Genomic DNA, 7,710 nt, shown 5'->3' on the forward strand with positions numbered 1-7,710 from the left:
AGGATAAAGGCGTAATGTTGACCTGAATTTATCACTGAAGAAAGCTAGCTATTGACCAGAGCGTTCATTGAAATGTTCCCCAGGAGTCTCTGGCTTCCTAGAAATATTCATAAGAACTCTAAGCTTCCAGATAATAACTTTTAAAAGCCACCCTTTTCATTGCCCAATAACCACAGGCTGCCTTACGCTTCGATAAGGGTGGTTGGCTGCTCATGATAACTCAGCAATCAAAGAACTGAGTTTGAAATTACTAGTGAAGCGGGTGTAAAGGAGACACGCAGTTCCATGTGTCAGTCTGTGGGGAACAGCAAAGACACTGCTCAGATAATCTTTCATTTCAATTTTGCACTGAGCTAATACAATCCTGTTGCAGAAGCCATTCATTTTAGAAGCACATGAGTAGGATAAAGGCACTAATGGGAATACAGACCTTGTCCTCCAGACATGGACATAAATAATACAAGGCAGAAGCTTAAAATGTCATAAATGAAGTGTGGATGCAGGGCTGAGCTGAGCAGAAGGAAAGATTTCTTCTGACTTGGAAACAGGAGTGGCAGCAGAGCCTAGGTGTTGAAATCTTGGGGAAGGAGGCGTTGTGGAGGTCCTGGCTAAGACAGCCAATATGGGCAGAAAAGGGAAGAAACGTGCAACCAAGGGGCTAAAGCAATGATTTCTAAAAGGGTTGAAAATATTTGGTTTTTATGGATAATTTAAATAGCCATTTATATGTGTATTTCTAATCCTTTTTAGTTCCGATAATTAATTGACTATGTGTGGTACAGTGAAGACATTTTTATATTCATCACAGTGGCAGTTTACTCTCCAGATATATTTGCAGCCATAAGTGTTGTAAGTTCTGAATGTAGAAATTCAGAAATGCTAGTTCCTAGATCATAGGAGATCTACTTTATACATATTGTTTGAATTAGTCTTCTTTTTTATAGGAGCAAAGAAAATTAAATAGTACTAAATGGTTTATAACAAAAAACAGGTGCCCCTGCCTTGCCCCTCCAGCTTCCGCATCCCTGGTTCTGATCCCCAGAGGAGGTGACTTTAAATTCTTTAACCATTTTGTTTGATATTTGTTTCTAGATTTCTAAGTAATGCTTATGTGAGTTTTTTTAACCTTGGACGTTACCTATTGATTTTCTGTTACGTTGGATGAAAAGTTAGTGCTTCTGTATTCTCTACTCCTACTTCGTCTCTTGCCATTTTCCTAACAGTTATATTCCATTTTTATTTAGCTAGGTGAATAAAAGTTTTGGACATTAGTATGTTCATGGAAACAATATTCACTGTGAAACCTAAGTAGCATACAATTATTATATTGTCTTTCTGGCAAAATGTTTTGTTCTCCTAGACTTATAACTGTCTTGTTTTTTCCCTTTATAGTATTTTATGTATTGAAGGTTTGATTTTCCTGCATAATTATTAAAATTATACACACTACAATTTTTATAATTATTTGATATATTGTTAAATTAAGCAAGGCGGCCATTAGACTGAGGTGACTCTAATACCATGGAAGCCTACACAAGCAACCCAAAATCGAAGCCTGTAAATGCTTCCAGGTTACGAAAACGCTAAGGACAACCAATCACAAACATCCAAGGAGGCTTCACGCTATAGCCAATCAAATAATTTCCTTTCTTTGCTGCTGCACTTTATCGCAGTCTCCCCTGGCTCCTGTGGGAGAGAGCCCCTAACCACTTCCTGTTTGGTGCTACCGGATTCCAACTGATTTTTTTTTAAGAAACTCTTAAAATTTGTAATATACCTCAGTTTATCTTTTATACCAACCACCTTTTAAAAACACTTAAGCACACCAGAGGGTCTTTCTATCTTTTTCTTTATTTGTTTATTTATTTTTCCTGGAGGACTCCCGCCTGCCCCCTCAGCAGACTCCTCATACAGTCTGCTCCGCGTGCTTGTCAAGCCTGCGACACAGTGTCATCCTGGGACTTTTCTGTTACTTTGTTAAGTTGGATCCTCTGTTTTCTGGCTGTCATAGAGATACATATTTTTTTCAGCACCTTCTCTCCTTTTTCTGCCCTATTCTGTGGTAGCCAGCCTCAAACAGTCCGCAGTGATCCACGCTTCCTGATGTTTCTGCCCTGTGTCGTTGCCTCCTACGCGGACCCGTGTGGCAAACGGAATACAATGAAAGTACTGGTGTGTGACTTGGGAGGCCAGGTCAGGAAAGGCTCCTGCAGCTCCTACCTTGCCCTCCTGGATGACTCGATTGCTCTGTGGGAAGTCGGCTGCCACGCCAAACAGCAAACCCTGCCAGTGACGGTGAAGGCGGTGCAAAGGTCCATCTGTTCTCAGTGTCAGCTATGAGGACCAACAAAGACACCAGTAAGAGAGTTTTTCATTGCAATTCTGCACCGACTTAATAATTTTACATTTGTTGAACACTGAACACATGAATACCCCTTTATATGTATTTATTCATTTCTGGGCAAGTCTAGGAAGACAGGGCATTATTATATTGCCGTCAGGCACCATTTGGCCTCACTGAGCTACTGACGGTTATCATAACTTCGTAAACTCAGCCAAGGATGACTTCTTCCATTTGCATCTTTGTGAGGGATCTGCTTCAGCTGCTAATGCCATGAAGACCAGGCTTATAAATAAGCCTTCAAATCCCTGTATCACCAAATGTAAATCAAGATTTTTCAGAAGTGAAGTATGTATAATCAGGGTGCTCTCACGAAAAATGGTACTTCTCATGGGAGATAGGTCAAGGGCTTTTGGCATCACTAATAAGTAAAAACAATGGATTTAAATTGTTTATTTAGTCTTCATCTCATACTTTTAAATCTCACTTATGTTTCATAATGGGTACAGTACATTAGTGATATACTTACATAATCTGTGTTTGTGGGGTGCATTGAAAACTTTGTAACTGACAAGCGTGTAAGGTCAAAACCATATGGGGAACACTGATTCTGTGAAGTATCACTTTTCACGAATTGCTTAGGAGAGGTAAGACTTGGCCCTCGGGATCTCCAGGCTGGCCTAGCAAAGAGCCACAGTGTGGCCCTTGATACTCCCCCTTGGGCACAGCTATGATCTTAATATCAGATGTGAACTTTCCGTATTTTATCTCCTTCCACATGAGGACATGGAGAATCTCTAGGTTTGCTGCCTAGCTGACATTCTGGGATCATGACTGTCTATCACAACCGTGCATGGTTTTTGGACCACAAGCATTTTAAGGGCATAGGAATCCTGTGTGTTGAGAAATATATTCGTTTTTATAGGTTTAATGTTCTCAATTCCTTCAACCATTGCTGATATGTTCTCCCTAAGAAACCATGCCCAGTTCTTTTCTGCCTTTGTCCCTACTCTTTCTTCTGTCTGGAATACACTTCCCTCATTCTTTTCCTGGTTTGCTCTTTTCCAAACCTCAGTTCAGGCATCACTTTCTCAGAGACGCTTTTCCACAGCATCTAACACATGTTTCCCACTTGTCAGCCTCTGCCATTTTAATTTCAGCTCTTGGAGGTCAGGGCTTCAGCCCTCTCTGTGTCCCTTAGCATATAGAACTTAGCATGTAGTAGTAAATATACACAATGTGAATATTTGTTGAATGAATAAATGAGCAAATGAACGAAGCCAACATTTTCGTTGGACGGAGACTGTGACCATCATGGTGGGGACAAGACCAGCCTGCTGGAGACCCACACAGGCATCTTCAGTATGGAAGCTGCGCTGGGCAGTAGAGGATGCTCAGCCTTTGGAATAAAACAAAAAACAAAACAAAAGTTTAAGCTCCAGCACTGCCACTCCCCAAGCGTGGCACTTGGGAAAGCTACATAATCACTTTATCAATGAGTGTGAGAAAAATCCCTACCTCATAAGGTTGAGGAAAGATTAAAAGTAAAGTTCCTGGCACCTCTTCTGTTAGTTTCCTTTACTTTCATATCCATTAGCATTCAATCAGGAGAAAGGAGAAGTTTAACTTAGAGAAGTTATACTAGTAGAGAATAATTACCTAGTAACAAGGGTGTTAAGATGTACACTATTATATATAGAACGGATAAACAAGGTCCTGCTGTATGGCGCAGGGAACTATATTCAATATCCTGTAATAAACCATAATGGAAAAGAATATGAAAAAGAATATAGGGCTTCCCTGGTGGCACAGTGGGTAAGAATCTGCTTGCCAGTGCAGGGACATGGGTTTGAGCCCTGGTCCAGGAGGATCCCACATGCCGCAGAGCAACTAGGCCCCTGAGCCAAAACTACTGAGCCTGCGCTCTAGAGCCCACGAGCCACAACTACTGTGCCTAGAGCCTGTGCTCCACAACAAGAGAAGCCACCACAGTGAGAAGCCTGAGCACCTCCATGAAGAGTAGCCCCCGCTCGCTGCAACTAGAGAAAGCCCGCGTGCAGCAACGAAGACCCAACACAGCCAAAAATAAATAAATAAATAATTTTTTAAAAAAAAGAAAAGGAAGGGCTTCCCTGGTGGCACAGTGGTTGAGAGTCCGCCTGCTGATGCAGGGGACATGGGTTCATGCCCCGGTCCGGGAAGACCCCACATGCTGCAGAGTGGCTGGGCCTGTGAGCCACGGCCGCTGGGCCTGCGCATCGGAGCCTGTGCTCCGCAATGGGAGAGGCCACAACAGTGAGAGGCCCGCGTACCGCAAAAAAAAAAAAAAAAAGAAAAGAAAAGAAAAGAAATATATATATGCATGACTGAATCACCTTGCTGTACAGCAGAAATTAACACAACATTGTAAATCAACTGTATTTTAGTAAAATAAATGATAAAACAAACAAAAAAGAGTGTTAGCTATAAAGGGGCAAAAAATATCTCTGAAGAATACCCTAAGGCTGAGTGAGGGAATACTGAGGGGAGGAGCAAATTTAAAAGGGTGGTGGTGTTACGTCCTAGAGAAATGGAAATAAAAACAAAAATAAACAAATGGGACCTAATGAAACTTAAAAGCTTTTGCACAGCAAAGGAAACCAAAAACAAGACGAAAAAATAACCCTCAGAATGGGAGAAAATATTTGCAAATGAAGCAACTGACAAAGGATTAATTTCCAAAATTTACAAGCAGCTCATGCAGCTCAATATCAAAAAAACAAACAACCCAATCCAAAAATGGGCAGAAGACCTATATAGACATTTCTCCAAAGAAGATATACAGATTGCCAACAAACACATGAAAGAATGCTCAACATCATTAATCATTAGAGAAATGCAAATCAAAACTACAATGAGATATCATCTCACACCTGTCAGAATGGCCATCATCAAAAAATCTAGAAACAATAAATGCTGGAGAGTGTGTGGAGAAAAGGGAACCCTCTTGCACTGTTGGTGGGAATGTAAATTGACACAGCCACTATGGGGAACTGTATGGAGGTTCCTTGAAAAACCAAAAATAGAATTACCATACGACCCAGGAATCCCACTACTGGGCATATACCCTGAGAAAACCATAATTCAAAAAGAGTCATGTACCACAATGTTCATTGCTGCTCTATTTACAATAGCCAGGACATGGAAGCAACCTAAGTGTCCATCAACAGATGAATGGATAAAGATGTGGCACATATATACAATGGAATATTACTCAGCCATAAAAAGAAACGAAATTGAGTTATTTGTAGTGAGGTGGATGGACCTAGAGTCTGTCATACAGAGTGAAGTAAGTCAGAAAGAGTAAAACAAATACTGTATGCTAACACATATATATAGAATCTAAAAAAAAAAAATGCTCATGAAGAACCTAGGGGCAAGACGGGAATAAAGACACAGACCTACTAGAGAATGGACTTGAGGATTCGGGGAGGGGGAAGGGTAAGCTGTGACAAAGCGAGAGAGTGGCATGGACATATATACACTACCAAACATAAAATAGATAGCTAGTGGGAAGCAGCTGCATAGAACAGGGAGATCAGCTTGGGGATTTGTGACCACCTAGAGGGGTGGGATAGGGAGGGTGGGAGGGAGGGAGATGCAAGAGGGAAGAGATATGGGGACATATGTATATGTATAACTGATTCACCTTGTTATACAGCAGAAACTAACACACCATTGTAAAGCAATTATACTCCAATAAAGATGTTTAAAAAAAATAGAGAAAAAAATATATCCACATCACCAAAAATAGGTTATACAATTAGTAGGATTTTAATACATTTTTATTAACATAAAAAATAAATATTTATATATAAAAAAAAGTGTGGTGTTATGGGTTGAACTGTGTCCCCCAAATCCATATGTTGAAGTCCTAAACCCCAGAACCTCGGAATGTGACCTTATTTGGAATGACCTTATGGTCACCGCAGATGTAATTAGTTGTTAGGATAAGGTTATACTGGGGTAGAGTGGGACCCTAAACCAGAATGACTTGTGTCATATATAAAAAGGGGAGGTTTGGGGCATCCCTGGTGGCACAGTGCTTGAGAGTCCGCCTGTCGATGCGGGGGATGCCGGTTTGTGCCCCGGTCCGGGAAGATCCCACATGCCGTGGAGTGGCTGGGCCCGTGAGCCGTGGCCACTGGGCCTGTGCGTCTGGAGCCTGTGCTCCGCAACGGGAGAGGCCACAACGGTGAGAGGCCCGCGTACCGCAAAAAAAAAAAAAAAAAAAGGGGGTAGGTTTGGACACTGACACAGACACAGGCAGAGCATGTTCCATGTGAAGATGAAGGGAGAGATGCGGGTGATGCTTCCGTGAGCCAAGGATTGCCAGCAAAGTACCAGAAACATGGAATAGATTCGCTCCCGGCTCTCAGAACGAACCAAGCCCATCGACAGCTTCAGCTCAGACTTCCAGCCTCTAGAAATCTGATACAATACATTTCTGTTTGTTATGGCATCCCTAGGAAATGAATACAGGAAGCCTCCTCCTCAAACTGGAATTCAGACCTCATTGGGGAAGGTGTGGTTGCAGCCCAATTAGTTTGCTGAAGTGCCCCAGTGAGCCCCAGAGGATCCCCACCACCACCCCATGTCACTGGTAGCCACGCAGAACAGGATCACGAAGAAAAGAACACAAGCATGCTGGCTGCTAGGAAGAGAAACCCCTTCCTCCTGCAGTGGTCCCTCTATCGCCCTCCACTGACAAGGTTTAGCATCACGCCAGCTACAAAGGAGAAAAGTTTACAGGGCCGGGCTCCGTGGCTAAGTCAAGGAAGGTGAATTCAGAGTTGAGGGGCAATAAATTGATAACTGGCACACCCTTCCTTCCTTTCAATGTATTAAAAGAATATGCAACAGAATTTTGAGAGGGATTTGTTTCCTCCAGTCAAGTGGCCAGAGGCTGGTGGCCACACAGCAGAGTTGTTCTCACAGCGGTTCTTAACATTTTTTGGTGTCATAAATTCTTTTGGCTGTCTGGTGAAGTCTGTGTATATCTTCTCGAAATAATGCTTTAAAATGTATATCTAAAATACATAGAATTACAGTTCTTTACATTTTATTTAACTTTGAGGTCAGCACAAAACATCAGAAGATTTGCCTCTGAAGGTATATTTTATCATATGCTGCATATATATTCCTAAAAAGTTTGCAGTAAATCATATTTTCATAATTTGAATTATATTCAAATCTATTTGAGTTTATTCTTCCAAGGACCCTTATAATGAATATTTTATAAACAAATTATTGTCTTATTCTTTTAGTGATTTCTTTATAATGTATCATTTTAAAATTAAACATTTAGTTATTATTTTTAAAAACAAAAA

Source organism: Delphinus delphis, chromosome 14 (genome assembly GCF_949987515.2).
Source record: "Delphinus delphis chromosome 14, mDelDel1.2, whole genome shotgun sequence".
Taxonomy (NCBI): Eukaryota; Metazoa; Chordata; class Mammalia; order Artiodactyla; family Delphinidae; genus Delphinus; species Delphinus delphis.